The sequence below is a fragment of the Leptidea sinapis genome, chromosome 1 (genome assembly GCF_905404315.1).
Source record: "Leptidea sinapis chromosome 1, ilLepSina1.1, whole genome shotgun sequence".
Lineage (NCBI taxonomy): Eukaryota > Metazoa > Arthropoda > Insecta > Lepidoptera > Pieridae > Leptidea > Leptidea sinapis.
Window position 1 is genome coordinate 23,978,238 of NC_066265.1, and position 24,086 is coordinate 24,002,323.

The 24,086-nt window shown below is 32.7% G+C and overlaps 1 protein-coding gene across 4 annotated transcripts in view; it reads left to right on the forward strand.

The window, feature by feature from the left end:
• The first annotated feature begins 14,878 nt into the window (after window positions 1-14,878).
• LOC126969419 (polypyrimidine tract-binding protein 2) overlaps window positions 14,879-24,086 on the forward strand; it is a 583,624-nt gene continuing 574,416 nt past the window's right edge. For all 4 annotated transcript variants that reach the window (XM_050814836.1, XM_050814861.1, XM_050814829.1 and 1 more), the window contains exon 1: window positions 14,879-15,587. The gene's annotated coding sequence lies outside the window, so the exon portion shown is untranslated. The remainder of the gene's footprint in view (window positions 15,588-24,086) is intronic.

Sequence of the window (24,086 nt, forward strand, 5' to 3'; positions counted from 1 at the left end):
GCAGAGTGTACCAATTACCATCAGCTGAACGTTATTTTTTTTTATGAAAAAAGGGTCGAGACGAGTATGACGTTCAGCTGATGGAAATTGATACGCCCTGACCATTATAATGTAGTGCCGCTCAGGATTCTTGAAAAACCTAAAAATTCTGAGTGGCACAACAATTGCGCTCGTCACCTTGAGACATAAGATGTTAAGTCTCATTTGCCCAGTAGTTTCACTAGCTACGGCGCCCTTCAGACCGAAACACAGTCATGTTTTCACATTACTGCTTGACGGCAGAAGTAGGCGCCGTTGTAGTACCCATACCCTAGCCGGCATCCTGTGCAAAGGAGCCTCCCACGTCCAGCTCGTCACGTCCCTTATTTTCATTAAAAAAAACATACGGGTCCTGTCACACCATGCTTGAAAACTGAAAACAGATTGGTACATGGCTTGGGAGTGTGGAGCTGGGATGAGAGTCAATAGTTCTACATATAACCGCACTTTTTAGACTAATAAGTTATATAATATAAACTATATATATAAATCCTGTGTCCTGATCTTTCTTTTCAGTCAACTCCTAAACTAATGAACGGCTTTTAATGGGGATTACTTCGTGGAGTGCAGTTTAGTCCTACTTGAGAGATAGGATAGTTTTTATTTCGATTTGGGACCTATAAAATTTTTATATTTCAATATTTGTTTTGTACGAACATATTTTCTATGAGAGAATTTATTGACGCACGACTTGATAGTTCTGCTGTGAAACAATTTCATTATAACAACAGGGAGCATATCTTATGAAATAATTCTTAATGTTTTGAAATATTATTGGCAGATTCGTACAAAACAGTATTTTTTTACTATTTACAGAACAACCTCTGTCGGGTCAGCTACCATGTATATATAAATTCAGTGTCCTGATGTTTGTTTCCAGTGTATTGCTAAACTAATGAACGGATTTTAATGGGGATTACTTCATGCAGTGCAGTTTAGTCCTACTTGAGAGATAGGATAGTTATTATTTCGATTTGGGACCCGTAATTTATAATAATTAATTTATATATATACAATTATTTTTCTTTCCAATATTTTTTTTTGAATGGACATTTTTTCTATCAGAGAATCTATTGACGCACGGCTTGATAGTCCTGCTGTAACAATTTCACTATAACAACAGTTACGAAATAATTCTCGATGTTATGAAACATTTTTGACAAATTCTTAAAAAACTGTATTTTATGGTCAGGTCAGGTCAGCTAGTATAAACTCTCAAGACACGTATTTATATTTTCCCTACATTTAGGATCTTTACATATCTTTTTTCCTTATTTCTAGCCGTTTTCTACCATAATGGCGTAGACTTCTTTTATATGATTCCTTGTTATCCTATCTGCTTCAACATCTGGTTCGTCCCCGTAACATTTTTATGTTTATCTTACTTATGCATTTACGGTCTTCCTCTTGCGGGATCTCACACAATAAACGGTGAGCCATTTTTAAACGGTGAACCGTTCGGAATAATAGTAATACCATAAGATACAGCATATTTCGGAGAAGGTAATTTAGTATATAATTTATGGTAATCACTTATCCAGTTAATTATGGATGTATATTCGCTACACAAATAATTATTCAGGCAATGACATTTCATTACATACGACAATTCATACAATGCGCGAGCGTACTTAATTTATATGGAGTTTAACGTTTGCCGAGCCACTTGTTCTTTATAAATGTTATTTTCAACCCGATTCCTTCATGCGTTCCTGAGAAAAGCCATACTTACGGACAGAAAGAAAAAGGGAGAACGAATTTAAAGAATTCCGTTTTTTAGAGGCAAATACTCTTAAAATGTATATAATACAAAAGACAAAATCGTAAATAATAATGATAATTTGAGCGAAATGAGTTGAATGTTTTGTATTTATAACAATTCCAAGTTATTCACAAAACAGACAATATGCATTGTTTATACAAACAATTCACAATTCCGATCAATGCATGAGTACCTCTCTCAGTCCTGTTCACGTCACAGCATCTTTGTCTTGATCGTCTTGAATAAAACATGACAAACCATCATCTGGATCCTTGGCTTTCACATATTGAATTCATCCAGTTAACCATGAACTCCCTCGACACTTTACCAAACTATTAAGCCGGAAATATCCGGGGCACTTACGGGCTCTGCCGTGGTTCTACTTTTACTGGTAAAAATACGATTCCCACAAAATACAAATGATGGAAGAAACAGGCAGTGAAAATGTATGAGCCGAATTTATGAGATCTTTCCGATATTGGTAGAAACTAAGCCTCTGACTGTATGCGGTCCCTATGAATTGAATATTATTTCAATTTTTTTCATTTCTATATTCGGTTTAAAATCTGAAAATATTCTGGATAGTTCAAACGGGATTGTTGTTTCTTTTTATGGAGGACAAACGAGCATCCGGTCTACCTGATGATTAGTGATTACCGCCGCCACGCTGTTGAAATGACAGAGAAATCTCATGATTATCTTGTGGTGTTTGGTGTTTTAGTTAGGTGGTAGGAGCGCATTTTAGGAACTGGAATTGTATGATTGAAGACCAGACTGCGGAGGAATACCTCAAATCCAGATGGTGAATAATAATATTTAAGTTTGTGGCGCGTGGTGTGATGGTGGGATATGGCTGCAAGACAGTTTTTACTAGCCATATAGCCCAGTGGTTAGTGACGTACTGAGCTAGAGGTCCCGGGTTAGAATCCCGGTAGATGCAAATATTTATATTTTGAATATGCATAATCATGTTTCCGAGTCATGGATGTTTATATTTATGTATATTTAAGTCAGTGTATTGAATTTAATATCTTGCATCTAAAGTAGAGACTACGCTTAATTTGGGGCAAGATATTTTGTGTAAAATGGGTCAACAATAAATATAAAAAGTCAAATAACCCCATGAAATAACTACCCGTGAAAATACGGTACAAAACACACATTGAAGAGGTGGCTCAAATGGTTGGTTCATGAAGTACTGGATCCCCGACAATTTGTGTAAATATGGTACTGTTTAGCAAATCCTTTTGTGTCAAGTTGACGGGTCCAATATGATATTATCAGATCTAATTGATATAATTACATTGATGATTTGAATTATTGATATAAATTATACCTTAGGACGTTTAAGCTTACATGGAAAGACAACATGAGGAGATCGAACCCAGTATACATTAGTCTCACATAACTTACCCTACTTGTCCAAAATCTACACCGTGAATTATGTAAACTTTTTATGCCAAAATACGAACACAAAAAAAGCGAGAGAAGAAGAGACGTTAGTCTTTTTATAAAACACAGAACTTCAACGCTCGAGCGATCTTGAGAAACTATTTGCATTTTAATTTTAAAAGACGTGTAGACAATTCTTTGTTATTCGTTAGGAAATAAAGCCTCGCTTTGTGCTTCCCATAAAGGATTTTCTTGAAATGACAGCGAGTAGTTTAAGTGTCAATGCAGAAAGGGTAACCAACAGATTAAGGAAAGCTCACAATAAAGTTAGTTCGAATCCGTGCTAGAGATTAAAAAATCGAGTGCCGCAGTCACGTTTTTATCACAGGCGCCTTTCACATAGCTTTGTTTGTAAATTGAAGTTTGCAGTTTTTTCTCTCTATGCACTTCATTGCGATTTCCTCTTAGATTTTCCTGCATAATGAAAATTGTGCTCTGTTTTTAACTCGAATGACTGATAGTGCATATATTGGAGTTGCAGCCGCGTTGATTCGACCAATCGAATGAGAGCACGAGTAAATTTTAAGTAAAGCTGCTTTTTAACTGCAATACAGAAATATTTATGAGTACTCCACTTTGTACAGTTTCGATATAGTTTTTTCAGTCTTATAAAAGCAAATGTTTTTGTATTGTATACATACCTCAAACAATCACTTTAACCTTAAACTACAGATCTAAGTTAAACAAATTGATTAAACTTTTGTCTTGCCCGTAAGTTGTCTCTAATTATTGAAAATCGCTTATTTACCGCGCGATTTAGACGCGTGCGAGAGCGCGCATCTATTTTTACCAATTATTTTACGTGTAGCAAAAGAATGCTTATAGTTACGGTGATTGCAGTGAATTTATCTGAAAGCTAGTGAAACAATCTATTATCAAGTGCAAATTATTTAAGTTGTAGTTTTATTTTATTTTACACAGACCTTTCTTTCCACGAAAGTTGAAAAACAGTTATATTTTGGAATAAACGAGGATTTTCAAGGAAAAAAGTTGGTTTTGTTTATAAGTGTTAATGGTTTTATAATCTACTTTATTTTTTGTTTCTTTTCACCAAACTGAAATTAACATGCTTTATAGTAATGATTTGAGATATTACTGCAGAACGACACCCTGAAATAAAAAGTTTCTTACTCAACTTTAAAAACATGGAAAACGTGCCAATGCCATTTTTAATTTAGCCCAATCATTTGAAGAACAATCTTCATCATTTAAGCTCATGCTAAAAAGAAGAAAAGTTTATATTATGATGTGTAACGATGGGAGGAGGTGGTACAATAATGTAAAAAAACAGTCATAAAGAAATACTCAATAGCTTCAGAAATTAATAGTGTATGCGTCACGTGTTTCAAATAACGGAAAAATATTAATCTGCCGATTTGCATACGAAGGGGTATAAAATAGGTATGAAAAAATCTTACTTAGCGCGTCACTGAGACGAGATATTAAGTGAACCATATTGTAGTGCTTGTCCTATTCAAAAGACTGACGGTTCGGCAGTGACCAAATATACCGATTATTGAAAATGCGCTAAAATTGAACATCACAAGCGCTGTCGTCTGCATAGCAATGTATGTTGGAGGTGTCCAACATAGCATTGATATGTAGAAGAAAGAGTGTAGGAGATAGCACACAGCCTTGGGGCACTCCAGTGTTCACGGGCTTCGGATTCGAGCAATAACCGACGACCTGTATGCTGCGCCGAAGCTTCTACGGTCCACGCTGCTGCAAGCTGGAGGAGCATTACCTCTCGGGAAGATTTGCCTTTGAGAACGGCCATGTGCCATACACGACCAAAGGCCGTCGCTATGTCCATGCTAACTGCCAAGCCCTCCCCTTTGCTTTAAAAGCCATTAAGCTTATTTTACGTTATTTCGTATAAGAAAGAGTTTTTCAATATGTTCATTTTGTCAAACGCCATCTATCAGATAAGTCATCTAGTAAATCACAGAACAGGTAAACGAGATCTGTTCTGTGATCACCGCCACCATTCTCTTGCAACACCAGAGGAATCACAGAAACATTGTCGTCCTTTAGGGAAGGTGTGCGTGCTTTTTTTGGAGGTTCCCGATGTTGTCGTATCGTCCCGGAAACACCGCACAAGGAAGCTCATTTCACAGATTTTATTTCAATCGATTCATAAATGAATTCGGATAATATTCTTAAGTATTCATCAGTGCAATTATTAATACAAAGAAATATCTTTACTTTTCATTAAGTCTACAAGAACTTGGAAGTAAATATTTATTCATAGCTCAGTATTTTAAGCCTTTACTTTTATTGCATTACAACGACACTTGCACTTGATGGTAGGAGGTCTGTTCTGATCAAATAACATGAGCTAACTGAACTTGTTATTGAGAACTCTATTGTTGTTGGTTTTAAAGTTCCAAGCTTTAATGTTTTTGGTTTAAAAAAAGATTTAAAGCCCATACTGACAGAAACCTTCAAGGAAAGCGCATACACCGCTCATGTGATTCATCTGGTGTTGAAAGAGAATGTGGGCAGCGGTGATTACTTAACATTAGGTTACCCGTACGCTCGTTTGTGCTACTCTTCCATAAAAAACGTAACGGAAATATGTCTGTCAGATTTTTTTTTATTACAATAAGGGACAAGATGAGCTGGACGTTCAGCTGAGGCCAATTGATACGCCCTGCCCATTACAATACAGTGCCGCTCAGGATTCTTGAAATACCCAAAAACTCTCAGCGACACTACGATTGCGCTCGTCGACTAAAGACATAAGATGTTAAGTCTCATTTCCCAGTAATTTCACTAGCTACGGCACCCTTCTCACCGAATCACAGTAATGGGTACACATTACTGCTTCACGGTAGAAATAGTCGCCATTGTGGTACCTATAATCTAGCCGGAATCCTATGCAAAGGAGCCTCCTGCTGGTAATATATAAGCACGGTTCGCCAATAAAATATTATTATATCGATTAAATATTTGTCAGTTTGGACTGTATTGCTTGGCTGAACATCGTGATGTTAGACGGAATCGTGTTTCGTCATATAAAAAAAATCACTGGCGTTCAATATTGACGTTGCCAATAAGCGTGATTTTTGGCGTACTGGATTTGACACAGCCTGACCTGCTCGCCGTGATCTCAGATTGACTTCTATCAATTTATTTCTCGCCAATTGCAGATGTCTTGCAGTTGTGGTGCGGGAAATTAAAGCAAAGTTGACGATACATATTTTCTCTTTCAACCTTGGCCTTCGCTTCCAAAGTCGGTAACGGATTAGGTACTCTTATTGTTATTTAACGGGTTACTAGATTCCTATATAACGCATTGTTCATACCACTCAACGTAATGCATAATTGAAATAGATCGGCCATTAGGTGGATGCGCCGCAATTATTATTTATATTGTTATTTGGTTATGGACAATTTCTAGCCGACGATTTCCTGTAGATAGAGAAATACCAGAGACAACATACGCATTGTCATCTGTGAGGTTAACATAATGACAGTTGTCTATTGCGTCGCATAATACAACCAAATTGTGACCGAGCAACGTTGATAGGAACATGAACGCTGAAAATTACGTTGAGGATATTCTCAGACCTTATGTCCATCCATTTGCACAAACCTTTGGCTTCAATTTTATGTTAATGCATGACAATGCGCGTTCACATACAGCTCGGTGAACCAGTCAATACTTTGCAACGAGGAACGTCCGGGTATTGCCCTGGCCTGCACAATCGCCAGACCTCAACCCCATCGAGCACGCATGGGATATGCTCCAGAGACAACCCAACAGCTGAAGGATTTGCTACAATTCCATTACGAGCGAATACCGCAAGATGACATAAACAGTCTCATTATCAATTAATAATCGTTGCCGACAAGTTCTGAATAGCAGAGGAGGCCATACTTTGTATTAAATTATCCCATTCTTTCACAATAAATTAATTTTCTTTACAAATTTCATTTTGTTAAAAAAATTTTTAGTTGCTTATGTACCTTAGTTTCTGCAGTATATTCTTATATTGTTAATATCTGTTATTGAAAGAACTTACAAAGACAACAGCTGGTATTTTTACATCATAGGACCCTAAAAATATTATTTTAAAAATAAAATACATCGTTATAATGTAAAAAACCATCCTAAAATATAAATTAGTACATGTTGCTTAGACTTTTTTGATGTGTGTATAATATTCAACAATCCCTACGCACGCGCGCATACATTTGGTATGATCGAAATACAGTCGCTTCATTTAATACCATAGTTAGAACTACCTTCAGTCTCCATTAATTATTATAATAATTAGAAAGTAAAGAAATTTCACTGTTTTAAGGTGCTTATAAACTGTTGGCCACTTTATTGAAAACTCTCTTTAGTTTTAATTTGTACAACAATGCCTCTACATTATGTAAAGGCCATTTATAATTAAAACCTACAGCAAAAAATCGACTTTTAGCTTTTGTTCCCCTAATTGCTATGAGATACAGCGTTTACTTATTTCATTTACTTTATTTATGTTTTTGATTTATTGTAAATATTTTTATTTTATTTTTAGGTTATTTTTTTTTACTGACAATTGAAATTATGAGATTTTTGTTGCAGTACTTTTTCTTAGGAAAAAACGTATTAATTGTATTTAAATGCATATTCCCTAACACAGTTCAAGACAGTATCTATATTTACGAAGGTCAAGTAAAAAATAATTATATTTTATAGGTACCATACAACAGGCCCTTACTAACAATGGTAAAGTATTATTGAGACAAAAAACAAACAAAATTTATGACTGCATACTGTTTTCTCCGAGATACGAGAAAGTGTCCACAATGATGTTTGATGTCTGCAAACTGCATATTGTAACTTGAGAAAGTTTGGTAAGCATCTCATCACCTCACATCCTATTGAATGTTAAGTAAATATTTTCATATATTGTTTTGAATAAGTCTTCATGAATTCAAATTAAAATATTTTAGGATGTGATGGGATGTGACATTACTTATTGAAAGTCAAAAACTACCACCAATTCCAAGAACAGTGCTTGAGAAAAATAGGCGCATCAAACTCCTTTTTTTCATAAAAAAATATATTTAGAAAGTAATATCGTACAATTAAATTTATTATATAATAGCCTGAGGGCGGTCGATCCATTCCCAATCCGTGGTATCAATAAGAAAGTCATTAGTAACATAGTAACCTTTAACACTCAAACGTTTATAACAATTCTTTCGGATATCGTAATACTTTTGTTTTGAATATTTTCTGGGATCTTGTTGTAAAAGCATATACATCGCCCCACAAAAGACTTACTAACTCGATTATCCGATTAGTAGGCATTATAAGTTTATGTCTGTTCCTGGTGTTAACGTTATGGTTATGACAGTTTCTTGTACAAAATCAATCAATTCTTTAAGTATTTCACACGTGTATTATTATAGAGCTATTGCCCGCGTCTTGGCTTATGTTTTTCGACCCGTCGTTTTTTTGGAATTTACGCTACATACAGTAGATTGAACTGGCAGAAAAATGTCTGTAAACAAAATAGTTTATTATAATACAAGTGAGCTAAGCTGCTTTTTATACACAAAGCTATGGGTTGCAGTCCGGCCGCAGGTGAGGGCGTAAATCAGCCAAGTGTCTAGTAAGCAAGTTGCTCACGAGTTTCATACGCATTTTTTCAACACACTTGCGAGGCAAAATCGAATATGTATTGCATAGATCGTTCAAACGAAATATGAAAATTATGGGGAATGTCGCGCAAGTTCTTTTTTTTTGCAAGCACCAAATATAAGGTGATTGAGTGATGCCTTCAAAATTATAATTTTAGTGTGGAATGCATATATTTCATATCAAATTATAGTGAATTATAAATAACTTGATGATAATAATAGATTTTTCGTCTTAATGACGGACGCATGTATAAAATCCAAAAATGTTAATGGATTTTAAAATATATAAAATAAAACCTCCTTGTTGATACAAAAAAATACGGGTTGCACTCCGGGACTGCCGGCACAAGTAAAAACTTGAACGTTAACTTGCCTGCATTTTTGAACATTTTGGAATGGTTAGGGAGTAATTTCGCAGGAATTTATTTATTCATCAGTATAAAAGTACTAGCATTTATATGGTTAAATACAATATTCGTTTATTGCGCCATCGTACGCAAAAATGACAAATTATATTGCATAAAAATTTAATACTTTAGGACTATTACAATTATTTTACATTTAAAAGCTATCTCTCAGAAAAATCAAATTTTATCCATAATTTCAACGTCTATCTTACGAATTTTCGTTCAAGTCACGTGTCCTGACGCGAATTTAACATTTTATACCCATCCCAAGAAAAAGTGCTCAATGCCACTAAAGAAGTTAATACTTAAAAAAACTGTACTACCCGGTTCAATTGAAAATGCTCTATTTACTCTCATATAATTTGCAGTTTGGTACTAACTTAACTTTATAGGGCTAACTCTATAATGCACTAGTGTGTTATATTATTATGTACGTGTGGTTTATCGTTCGGTTTAAGGCCCTAAGCACGATGTAATAATGCTCACACTACGAGCAAGTGTGTTGAAAATGAAAAATACATGAATTATTTCAACCAGTGTGTTAATCTCTATCTCTAATTATGAAAAATAAAATTTTAATTTTAAAAATTAAAAATCTTATATCCTTAAATATTGAAAAACAAATGAAAGAAATAAAAACCAAAGTATGCAGATATTGAAAGAGCTGTATTTTTTACGTTACAGAAATTATAAATTTATATATATATACATATTGGGTACGGATTAGCCGTTATTTATTGAAGCACGTAAACCAACCAATCAGAAATGATATAACGTATCAAGCGAAAGTTTTATATTTCTATTTATTGGTCGCAAGGGATAGTAAAATGATGACATGTCACGAAGAGTTCATTATTTTTAACGTTGCTTTTTTAATTTATATAGAGGTTTCACATACGTTGTCATCCGACCATGATTCATATATTTTTATATTTAAATACATCTTTAATGATGATTTTTGAAGTGAAACGAAAAAGCGAGACAGTAAAAAGAGACAGACACATAAATTCATAAGATTTCGTGGGAGAAAATGAGATAGTAAGAGTTATACAGTGTTTTGGCACCAGGCTATCATAGTTGAAGAAAAGTTGAGAGTCTTATGTATGTATACTTTAATATATTCTGACATTATGTGCCTGACGAATTACTATAACAGCGGTGATAGTAATGTCTTTCATAGCGGTGGAATATGCAGTTTGGAGGTTTAATGTAAATCTTGCATCGGATAGAGCGATTCCGTTGATTGAGTTTTTGGACGCCAAGTTTAATTTGAAAATGACGCAGTATTTAAAAGATATATTGAGCATATTAAGACCAAAGTATTTATTTCATACTTCAGTTACCATAAACCTCTTGTATCACTTATCGAAAATATAAGTACCGAGTTTGAATAAATCTATGTAATATATTATACAAATGTAAAAGAAATATCAAACATTGTATCACTATTATGATCATTACTAAGACCTACAATATTATCCTCTTTCCGAATATTACCTTCGCTTCATTATCTTGAAGCCAAAATTTTCGAAGGTTTCACTGGTTTGCATTGTTTTGAAAATATGTTTAAACTTTTATGTAATTAATATGTATGTATCTGAATTGTATTTTTTGCGATTGACGTTGACGAGCAGTCTTTTGATTTTATGTCAATAAAATATTTTGACTTTGACTTTGACTCTACCACGTGTGAATTACAGACACGTTTTTATGCATAACCAGTTGACCCGACAAACGCTGTTCTGGCAATAGAAAAAAAAATTACGCAGCTAAGTATTCAGGAATAATGTAGTCTAAAGCCATCGAAAATGAAATATTTATAAAAGCTTTTACATTACCGCTTTATACTTGCCAATTTTTAAAGTATCAAAAAGGTTATAGTATGTTATCCCTGAGTGATAGACATATTTCATCGAGAACTTTTCTATAGAACTATGTATTATACACAATTTATCGATTAACTATTTTGTTATATCTCAATGGGGTTTGACAGCGTTTTCGTTGAGAGCTTCCAGACGGTTTCTTTATTACACCTCCAACAAATATCATTAATGTTTACGAAAATGTATGCAAAAACTTAACAAATGATATACTTAAAACTTCCTCGAGAATCACGCTATCCATTGATGAAAATCGATGCAGTAGTTTTGGAAGTTTATCGGGAACAGACAGACAGACAACGCAGCGGAGGACTTTGTTTTATAATATGTAGCGATAGTGATAATCCAAATAAAACCTCTGTAACCGTTTATTAGTCAATGATTTTATCTGCCATTTATATAAATTATAAATGTATTTTATTTGTTTACTATTACTTCCAAAGTTCTCGGAATCGCAGAGAATGAAATGGCTGATATCGTTTCCAAGATTCTCAGGGGAGCTAATAGCGAATTTGGAATCATTTTTGAAATTCTTTTGGCTGCGACGTAAAATTACCTCTAAAATTACGATATTGTTGCCGAGGTACAGAGGTTCTTAGTTTTATTCATGGCAGCTCAGTTTTATTTAATAACCACTAAAGTGCTCAGCGCCCATAAACCAGTCTTCACTTCGAATAATCAACACTTAGAGTGGATGAAAAATCATCGAAGTAAATGCCTTTCATTCTTTCATGCATTAATATTAGTCACCTGATAACAATGCCTGAATTTGGCTTGTTTCGTTCCGTTTCTTGATAGTCGTCATCAAGTGTGTTTAAAAAGTCAAGTACAAGTGAAGAAGTGTTTCATAATTATGTACTGCCATATAATTATTATTATTATTTTAAGGAAAAGGAGGACAAACGAGCGTATCAGTCACCTGGTGTTAAGTGATCACCCATGTTATATCGCCCTTGAAACACCGCACAAGGAAACTCATTCCACAGCTTTATAGTACGTGGACAAAAGCTCCTTGAAAACTGAACTGTGGAGGATACACACATTCAGATGGATGGTATGATAACCTAATTTGTGGCGTGTTATGCAAAGGTGGAATTCGGCGGCAGGAATCAAGTGAAACCGCTCTTTGGAACACTCCTCGTGATAACTGCGGTAAAAGATATACAATAAAGTAACGTTACTTATCAAACGCTCTCTTACTTTGATATTATTTTACAGTTTTTTGCTTGGTTTTGATACTTATAATTGGTAATAACGATTACGGCATATACAGTACTTACAACATAAAATTTATTTTTATTACGAATCCATGTTAGATTGCACTAGATTACACAAGACTAACTTAGAATAGTTTGATTGATATAAGTATTTTTATTCAGTTAAAAAGGCTCTAATAATAATCCATAATTTTTTCGTTAACAATTAAAGGAATTATGAAAAAAGTTGTATTTGTAAGAGAGTTTAACTTATTATAGTATCTCGTAATTCTGAACATAGGCGATATTTGACCAGTATTTGTAAGGGATTATTGGCCGTGGAAGATGGTTTTGAAGTGAAAACATCTTTAGCGGTGTTGAGCACTTTTACTCATCTACGGATGAGTATAAAATATTAATCTCGCGTCAGGACACGTGACCTGATTGAAAATTCGTAAGTCATCGTCATCAGTCGTAATCAATAATTGTTTCAATTTCTCTATACGTTTGAAAGTAGTTAAATATTTGCGTGGCTCGCACTAAACTTGTAAATAATATTATGCCACTATGTAGTAAGGTAGTTTGTGGTTTTACGAATATTTATCTATCAGGAAAACGGTCAAACTACGAAATTTAGTTTTAATGTTTCAAAATCATTTAAATTAAATTATCTATTTATATAATAATATACTATACTATAATTAATATAAAAATGTATATAATAATTTTTATTCTTAGAACACACATTTATACTGTTTTAATGTTTATATATTAATTAATTTAACAAATTTACAGTTTTTTAATAATTAAGAGTTTTTGTAACGCTAGTTTTACATTCCCTTAATGTCTTGGTGTATATATTTAAGTTTTTATTAACAGTATTCGATAATTTCGTAGCCTGTGCATCAAATTGTTTAGACGCAAATGTAGTTTTAATGAATTTACATTTATTTACTGTATTTTTTTACGTTTATTTAAAATCGAGGGATCTATAGATTTACTGTTTTTTTAGTATGCATTGTAATATATATAATTTTATTACTGATAAAGGGTCCGCATCTTGATATAATTTTGTGGTACAGACGATTTTTCTTAAGCATATATTTAATCATTGCTCTCTGAGCTCGTTCTATGCTGTGTTTATCTATATATAAAAATATTTTCCAAAAAGTATTTTATGTGTTACAATGCCAGAAAAAATCTTTTTGATGAAGTATAAGTTTTCGTCGATTAAAGTGTTATTATAAGTAATAAACCTTTGGAGCCTGTGATTGTGTGGGTATCTATGCTATAATTATGGGGTAACAAAACCTTCGTGTAACTACGCTGAATAGCCTCAATTTGTTGTACGTTCTTGGATGAGACGATTATAACCGATTATAACCGAAAAATATTAATTGTCTAATCAGATAACTTTTGATTTTTATTGCCTTGAAATACCTTGCATAATAACCATTATATAAATTAATACTTTAGTAGATATTTTTTGTAACTTACACAACAAAGTCGTTTGAGAATTTCTTGCATCATTTACGTGCATTATATAAGTCTATAAATTTGTACGTAAAGACCTAACAAGGTCTCAAATAATAAGATTTACAGAAGGTGTTAGTTTTAATCCTAAATATGACTCGTAACTAAAGATATTAATTATAATTATTATAATCAAAATAACGTAAAAACGTCATCAGACAGCTCTTATCTGATTCATGGGAATATTTTAATAATAATAATAATAAAGCTTCACTTCATAAGTAAGTAATTTAACTGTTTCTCTTAATCAAAATCTTATTAAATTATTTACTTAACTCAATAAATGTATTAATAATCCAACAATGCAATGCAACATGCAATCCAAGCATGTCCATATTCATATAACATGAGTTGAATGCACAAGAACGTTTTAAATCATTTTAATTATTTACACCAATTAAAATATAAGACTAATAATTATTTTACAAAGTATTATCGTAAAATTAAACTCTTAAAAAAATCAACTTATTACGAGAATCTATTAAAATTTATAAGTGGCAGTGAGACATAATTAAAATGGTATTAGGTCGAGGGTTTGAGAGTAGACAGTGAACAGAGTAAGCAATGTTTGCTGCAACGCACGTGTTGTGGGATTAATTGAATATCTGTTGACTGCCGGTCGGCGCAGACTCTATCAATTTTATGTACTCTATCTATACTACCAGACGCTCCATCACCCCTAGATGATATCTTAAGCAAACGAAACTAAACTTGGAAATTCGAGGTTGTCAAATAATAACTGAACCGTATTTTTTTATATCATCGTTGAGTACTTAAATAGCAAAGAATAGTGCATAGAGCCCTTAAGGCTATTTGTAACCGTGTCTGTTAATCCACTGAAAGCGAAACCCATAGATAACTTTTTTAAACAATTTTTTCGTACAAGTGTGCGTTCGGATCGCGGGTGCGCGCGGGGTGATGCGGGGGGCGCGGGACGAGGTAGCGGCCTCTCGCGTTTAGTACAGCGCTCAGCAGGAGTGTCGGACGCCCGGCTTCGTAGACGCCGACTTTAGTATTCTTCGTTTATTTTCTTTTCTATTCGTTTCATTTGTCGCTCAGACCTTTTGCCTCCACAAACAAGTAATAATTTGACTTTATAAGTGTAACAAGTGCCGTAGTGTTCGCTGGTTATTTGTTCTGACAGTGTCACGTGGAGTATCATTTTTGTTTTACCGGTTCCGGAGTATTCAACTGTTTATTAGCAGTGACCTTCACTTACCACAGGTAGAGCCGGCGAAACGTCTAGGAGACGCCTCAGTTTTATTGGTATCTTCGTAATAACAAGCATTTGTGGATACTATACACATTGTTCTACGAATACACAGTTTTCTTGTTAGAAAGTGACAAACATAACACGTATATGCAACGGAAAACTAAGTAAAAGACTCCAAAGTGTTATCAAGTGAAGTCAAAAAGTGTGTGCAACTTAAAATATAACCTTGTTCGAAATTGGCGCGTGTTTTGGAGCATGCGCAGTTAACACATTGTTTCTATAATTCAGTTTAATTAACAAACAAAATAAGTGTAGTGTGGCTTGTGTATAAGTTCAATGTTAATAAAGTGATTTCTTGTGATTCAATAACATAAACTACAAGATAAGTTTTTTTGGATTTCAAACCTTAACGTACACCTGTGGGATTTTTGTTTCTACCTGCGCGCGCATTCTGTTATTGAGGTATGTTGTAACTTGTGTTGTATTTATATATATATATCTATTTATATCTCAACATATTAGCAAATATAGCAACAATATAATATATTAATTATTTATAGAGAAGAGTAATAAAATTTTGGTTCGTGTGTAGGAATGCGCGGCGGAGTTAACCTGTCTCTACATTTTTATTTTTTTTGTAAACAACCAGTTGCTCATTCTTTCCTCGGGTCTCGAGACGATGACGTCATTATTTAAGTTGAGAAAACCTCGTGCTGTCTCACTGCTTCTGATGAGCCTTAACTTTTTGAAGGACTTAGGAAAATATTAATTGTCTACTCAGACAACTTTTGATTTTTATTGCCTTGAAATACCTTGCATAGTAACCATTATATAAATTAATACTTTAGTAGATATTTTTTGTAACTTACACAACAAAGTCGTTTGAGAATTTCTTGCATCATTTACGAGCATTATATAAGTCTATAAATTTGTACGTAAAGCGACAACTTTGTACCCCTTTTTAAGAAATTAAGCGAACGGTGAACGTGATGCGAGCGCTCTTCCTCTGAGCCAATCGTTAATAAATATTACAAATTGTTTAAAAAAAACTCTTATAAACTTCAAATTTTACAAATTAAATAAATTATGGTCTAATTTCGACCTCTAGGCGACCACTAGTAAGTATAATGTATAATACCGAAGGCAATGTGTTTCTTTACACTTCTTTTTATAAAATTAAAATTTTCCAAAGTGGTTGCTAATGGTAAGATATTCAAATTGTAATTTTTTGACCTGAATAAAGATTTTTTTTTTGTTAAAATTTTATTCGGCAAGATTCAGATTAGATATACGATATAGATAGTTAAACTAAAATATATATAAATAATATGATGCCGGCTTTCTTAATAAATGTTTTAGAACAGACAAATTCTGTACCTTAACACATGTTCTATAATTATTTTTAAAATACCTATTCGAAAAAATATTTATTTAAATGCATGTTTAATAATTTAAGCCTCTATATTTCGTTGATGTTCCAATAAAATTCTATACAGGTTACATGTGCAGTTCTGGTGTTACATTGGCATAAAATTTAATTATGATTAATTAATTCTAATAAGATAATAAAGTATATTAATTATTATAAATTTATTAATGATTAATGAAATGACATTGATTTTCGAACACAACTCCTACGGTATGATTTTTCATTTTCCTCAGCTGTGTATCTATGCAACAGACGAAGAGTTAAAAGCTCATTTGTATTAAAATTTGTAGCCATTACTTTGTATATATTTATATCATTAATAATATAATAAAATACTTTAGCATCATCATATTATATTAACATCACATCATGTTCCAGAAGCATCCTTACACAAACAATGAATTCAAGCTCTAAAGGTTGATGCATCCAATATACGAAAATTTATACTTATACAGCTAATTCTTGATTGCTTTTTATGAAATAATGTATATTATTAAAACACGATTCATATATCGGATGCAACACCTTACAAACTAATTTGTTATGTATTTTACAGCCATTTTAAAATACTCTATTTGATTGAAAACAGTGGCCGTTAAGATTCTTATATCATGTTCTTCTCACGAGCTCAACTCTTATGAATTTTTTATGTTAAATTCAGTAATTTAAATAATTGTAGTGACGATTCAATAGCGCTTAGTATAAACTTAATAATTGAATAAACTTTATATGACTTTGACTATATTTTTCTGCACAACAATTGAAAAGTATTCAATATAAGTATTTAAACATAATTTTAGTCTTAAGCTTTTACCAATAAATTTGCTGGTCACCAGCTCTTGGCTGTATGTGCTTTTGGAGTTCCCTATTTCCAATGACTGTTGAAAAAATATTATAGTTACTTTGTCTACTAAAAAGAAATATTTTCGAGCTCAGATTTTCTCAAGCATTGCATACTGGAATATCACCTTACTATAAGTGACGTTAATAGTTAGCTATTACAGTGCGAATAGTCGAAACAAACCGATCTAAGCGTAGCGTAGTGTGACACGCCTGAACATACGCAACGGCGCCTATTTCTGCCGTGAAGCAGTAATGTGTAAGCATTACTGTGTTTCGTTCTGAAAGGCACCGTAGCTAGTGAAATTACTGGGCAAATGAGACTTGACATCTTATGTCTCAAGGTGGCGAGCGCAGATGTAGTGCCGCTCAGAATTTTTGGGTTTTCAATAATCTTGAGCGGCACTGCATTTAGGCAGAGTTGTCAATTACCATCAGCTGAACGTCCTGTTCGTTTCGTCCTTCCCAAACCTCCAAAGGCTCCAAACATGAGTTGGAATGTCTTATGTACTATTTAGGAGGCTCAAAGAAACCGGCATTTAGTATTTAATTAAGTTCTAATAAAACTAAAACTACCTCACTTATACGCTATGGCATTTATTAACAACTATTCGCATTCCTTCTATAAGGCATGTGTATAATATCCTGTTCTTAACAATTTGTAGATCCTCTTGAGATGAGGGAAATTACTTAGTTCCTACACTATATGTATGTAAGTAGAAGCTGGCTGTTGCAATACCATTCTCACGCGTAAATGCCTACTGCCTAAAAATCTTATTAAATGTCTTTCTTTTTTACTTTTCCATAAAAAAGTTTCTATTATCACACGGTAAATTTTATTTAACTGTAAGTAATGCGAAACGTAAAACTAAATCTGTAAACTTAGATTAAGGATTGGCCTCCGCTGCGCTCCAGCTAGATACAGCACTAAATAAAACAATAGCTTTTTATTACGACATCTATTAGATGCTTTATTGCATGGCATCTTTCAAATTATGTAACATACACTTCCAGTTATTTTACATTGAAATTAATAGAATTAGCAATGCTTTAAGTTAGCAGACTATTATGAATGAGGGGGTAAATATTTACTAATTATATGTGATCCCAGTGTCTTTCTTATTTATTGTAGTATTATTTTTATAAAGTTTTACTACGCATCCCGGCATTTTAGTTTGAATTATTAGTTGCAAAGTTTAACAGAACATGTGGCACATCAACGTCACACAATATTTTAGAATGGCTTGAGTACGCCCACTTGGGCACAGTATTAGTTGCCGCATTTTGCTACTACGCCTGCGGTATCTATTTGGAGCGCAGCAGAGACCATTCCTTGACCTGTAAACAGCTACTAATGCGTTTAATTTGGCATGACAGATGCAAAACAAATTTTTCAAATCAAATCAAAATATTTTATTGCAAGTCACATTTTACAGTAGGATGGTTGGTACATTAATAGGTAGACAATATGTGACGCCCTGCAAAAAAAAAAGAAGTCATATACATTTTTTACATTCTTATACTATATTGTAACTAATTCTCACACTTGTTATTAAAAAATTCGGGTAAATCGTAGAAACATTTTGAAACTAAAAAAATTTTAAGATGTCTTTTAAATAGAGAAGGCTTCTCTTTATTTTTAATCTCGTTTGGGATGTGATTATAAATTTTTATTGCCATGTGGTGAGGGCTCGATGACACTAATGACATACTTGTTTGAGGAATTTTTAATTTGTTTAAATTTCTATTATTTCGCTTGTTATTTGGTAGTGTTGAGTATAAGTCCGAATGTTTTTTAACAAATTTACATGCTTCTAGAATGTAAATTGAAGTAAGGGTTAAAATTTTGTGTTTAATAAAATATGGTCTACATGAATCCATCTGCTGAATATTTTCTAAAATTCTGATACATTTTTTCTGTTGAATAAATATATCTTTTATTTCACTACAGTTTCCCCATATTAATATTCCATATGATAATCTAGAATGTGCATATGCATAATAAGCAGCAATGGCAGATTTGAAATCTGTTACGCGTTTTAGTTGGTAAAGAGCATAAGTAAAAGATGACATTTTGCTTTTTAATTTCTGTAGATATGGCTTCCATGTCAAGTGTGAGTCTAAATCAATTCCCAGTAGTGTAGCTGTGTCAACTGTTTCAAGTTGTGAATTTTTGTAAGAATAAGATATATTTAAGGGGGATTTTTGATAAGGTTTAAAAGGTATAATTTTAGTTTTATTAATATTAAGTTCAAGATTATTATTATTTAGCCAATAAAAGATTTTGTCCATTGTAATATTTAATTTTTCTTCTAGTTGTTTTAAATTAGAGCATGGGATCAACATAGAAATGTCATCAGCAAAAAGAGTACAATCATCGTCTATTAAGTTAGGAAGATCATTTATGTATATGAGAAACAATATACAACCCAACACACTGCCCTGTGGAATAGATCCTGATAAGTGAGCTTTATTAGATCTTATGTGGTCTATCTTTCCAGTCTCGAAGTTAGTATTTTCTATTTCCACATATTGAAAACGATTCTTAAGGTAAGATTTGAACCATTTATGGGCAATTCCTCGAATTCCTGAGAGAAATCATTTTTCTAGTAAGATATCATAAGAGACTCTATCGTATGCTTTGCTCATGTCAAGCAGTAGGCCAACTGAATATTTTTTATTATTAAGTGAATCAAATATTTTTTGTATGTATTTGTATATCGCTAAAGTTGTGGAATGGTTTTTCCTGAAACCATGTTGGCTTTCATTTAGGATATAATATTTTTCCAGAAAACATTATATGTATCGTAAAAAATAGTTTAACATCTAAGGCCTATTTTATTCTGAAAGATTATTTGAATGATAATGATAGTTGGGAATAATGTTCTAAATTTTGTTTTTAATATTGTTATACTCATTTGAATGCTATTTTAACTTTTGTTCTTCATCCTGACTTGCACTAAATCTAATATATAAAATTCTCGTGACATGGTGTTAAACATTAAACTCCTCCGAAACGGCTTGACTGATTCTCATGAAAGTTTGAGTGCATATTGGGTAGGTCTGAGAATCGGACAACATCTATCATCTTTTCATCCCCCTAAATGTTAAGGGTGGTCAACACAATTTTTTTTTTAAATTTGTTTGATTATGAGTCAGCATCAAAAAATACATACAACTTCAAATTTTCACCCATCTACGATCAACAGTTACATTTGTATCGCGATTTTAATATCGGCAATACAACGTTTGCTGGGTCAGCTAGTAACTTTATAAAGTTTTACAGTGAATAAAGTTATTTTGACTTTGAATTTGAAAGTATTTGCTATTAGAACATATCATATCTTCATAAAAGAACTAATACTCAAACTAAAAGAACTAATAACATTGAAATCTAATACTCAATGATGAAACAGAGAACGACCATTATAAATCCACAACAATTTTGTAATATGCCTTTGTGTTCGTTGGTTCTACTAATGTAACCGAACCTCATACTTACAACAATAAATGATTTCATATCATATGGCACGGTAATAAGGTACAAGTTATAACAACATCTCAATCATTATAATAAAAGTACCATGCGGTGTTTGTAAGTGCCAATTAGTGCTCCGCCAGTGAGTTTATGGTAACTCTTGTACTTGCTCACTCCAACATTTTAATACTGACATTATATAATTCACCAGTGGGAGGCTCCTTTGCGCAGGATGCCGGCTAGATAATGGGTACCACAACAGCGCCTATTTCTGCCGTGAAGTAGTAATGTGTAAGCATTATCGTGTGTGAAGGGCGCCGTAGCTAGTGAAATTACTGGGCAAATGAGACTTAACATCTTATGTCTCAAGGGATGAGCACAATTTTTCAGTTTTTCAAGAATCCTGAGCGGCATAGCATTGTAATGGGCAGGGCGTATCAATTACCATCAGCTGAACGTCCTGCTCGTCTCGTGCCTTATTTTCATAAAAAATATATATATAAACAACGATTTTCTTAGAATATCAAAATCAAAGTAAGTCTCATGTCAGCCTAATTTCTACCATTAATTATCTCAATATCTAAAAAGCTTCTTAGATTACCTTGATTCAAAAATTTCATAATATATATATAGAAATATATACTTATAGAAAAAAAATTAACCTTTTACAATAAGGCATAATAATTTGATATTTTGTAGCACTCGCGTTAGTCAAAGAGAATACTACATGCATAATATTCTATATTTTATTATTCATGTAACCAAATGTATTTTAAGATAAAAGAAAATTGTTACATAATAAAGGTATTGTATACTTTACAAAAAAAATCTACAAATTATAGATATACTTAATACATATATAAATGAATGTGTAGCTTGATCTAGGTATCAATATGTTGGAGGTGAGTATGTAACGCGGGGCGATGAGTTAGCGATTTTTGAATTGAGGGAATTTGTCAATGAATAACATAGACACCAGGAGAACATAAATATAGTAGCGATGATAGTTGTGTCTTTCAAAGCGGTTGAAATCATGTGTCATCCTAGCAACATGTACCAGGACTTCATATGCCGTTTACAGGTTCATGCAAAATGCCATGTCTCACTTCTGACATGTGGACTTTGTACGCATGCAAATTTACGCGTTATGAATGAAATGATGAGAGTGAAATTTAAAGATGCGCGCGCATCACTTCAACATAAAACTAACAGGTTCAAGTTGGTTCCTTAAATTTTCTGACGTGTGCGACATTCATTATTATTTTTTTTGTTCTTCGCCCATTATTAGGATAGGCAAAGGGTTCAAGCCTTTACAGCCGTATTCGTTATTTAATTATTTACTGTCAAAGCCATCGTTGCAAGAATTTTACAATATTTTTCTTTCTACAAACGAATCAGAATAGACGAGGAATAAATAATTTTAAGGATTTTTGCTTTGTTAGGCCAAAGAAGTACCTGTAACTTCTTGCGTGCATTAATTTTTATTACACACATACTTTTTTTTTCTTATAAATAAATGTGTTCAGTAGTGGTGACTGATAAACCTTATTTCAGTAATTTTAAAATAACTGTTCGTTGTTCGGTGAAATTTCGCCACTTTAATCAGCTTTAAATAAGCCTAAGATTTTAAAAACCTATAAGCCTGTGATTCTTCATCTCTGAAATCTCCGTAGCAATCATGTTGTTGGTTTATAACGGCTGCAAGTTTTATGACTGCATACGAAGTATTACAGAGCGATAAAAGCCGTGGTGGCCTGTTGGTATGTAGGTACCTACCAAGTCAACATTTCTACGTTGCAGCAACGTCGGCCGAACGGAAATAATGGCAGTGCAGAGAACGAATCAATGCCTCGCTTTTAAACTTTAATCTGTAGATAGTATTTAAACCAATTTAGTCTTGCCATAAATACTACTTTTTACACTAAAATAATATTACGTTTGAATTTAGAACCTGTCATTCTTTTATGTATATTCTTTGGATTATCTTATTTTGGCGCCAATCTGTGTTCAATATTCTGATAATATTGGAAATGGTTTGAGGTGAAAAAGACAACCAAATTGCAAAGGTATAAAGTAGGTATGCAGCCATATACAATTTTTAAACATGTAAGCTTGCTATTAATCTGGGCTAAAACACAACTATTTCCAGTCTCTGTAGGTAATGGACTCACTGGCCAAATCCCAGGATATTGTTTAAAAGTTGTTTTACTTTTCGCATGACATTTTATTATTCTATCTAATTTTGTAATATTTGTTCATTTTAGTTTATAAAATATAATATAATAAACGTGGTTTTAAAAGTAAGTCAATTAGAATAAATCATGTCAAATATATTTGCCTCCGGATATAATGTTATATTATAGCATCTAACAAATATATGCCACGTATTTTAAATGTTGGCTAAGGACATATTTTTATAAGAGGCGCATTTCTTATTATTATACCGATAATTTTAAAATTAACAGGGTTGTAAAATTAAAACAAATTCTGAAGCAGTACGCAAAGGGCACAGAGAAAAAAAATATACTGACTTTAAAACAACTGTTGCTAACTGAATTCCTAAATCAATCCGTAAGTTTTGCAGTATAGATTTTTTTATATGGTGAAAGTACGTGTTCCGGTTGAGGATTAAGGATAATTGAAAGAATTTTGATAATTGCTATTTGATAGTTGCTACACTACTGCACAAAACATAACATAAATGGACATTTAGTACATTAAATGATTAATTAAGAATATCGAAGAGACAGTTTCTTGACTTTCATTCTCATTTCCGAGTTCTGTTCTAATTGTAACAGTTACACGCAACTAGAATAATTTTAAACAAAATGTAACATTTAATATTTCATGCAAATCATTTGAGGTAATTCTACGATATTATTTACTTTAGAGTTAATATCGTATTTAGTATATGGGTTAGAAATGAAGACCATATCTATCTATATTTCACAATAACGATATTTATGTCCTGAAATAAGTATATATATATATATATATACCCTCTGGTCAAGAACATAATAGAATAATAATTGTCTGATATGATATTTCAATATATTCTACACGTTCTAGTCTAGCCACTTTCTACGTCTAGCTGACCCGACATATGTTGTTCTGTACATTATAAGTAAAATTCTGGTTTGTTTATGCATTTGTCAATAATTTTTCACAACATAAAGAATTATTTCATAAAATATTCTCCCTGTTGTTATAATTA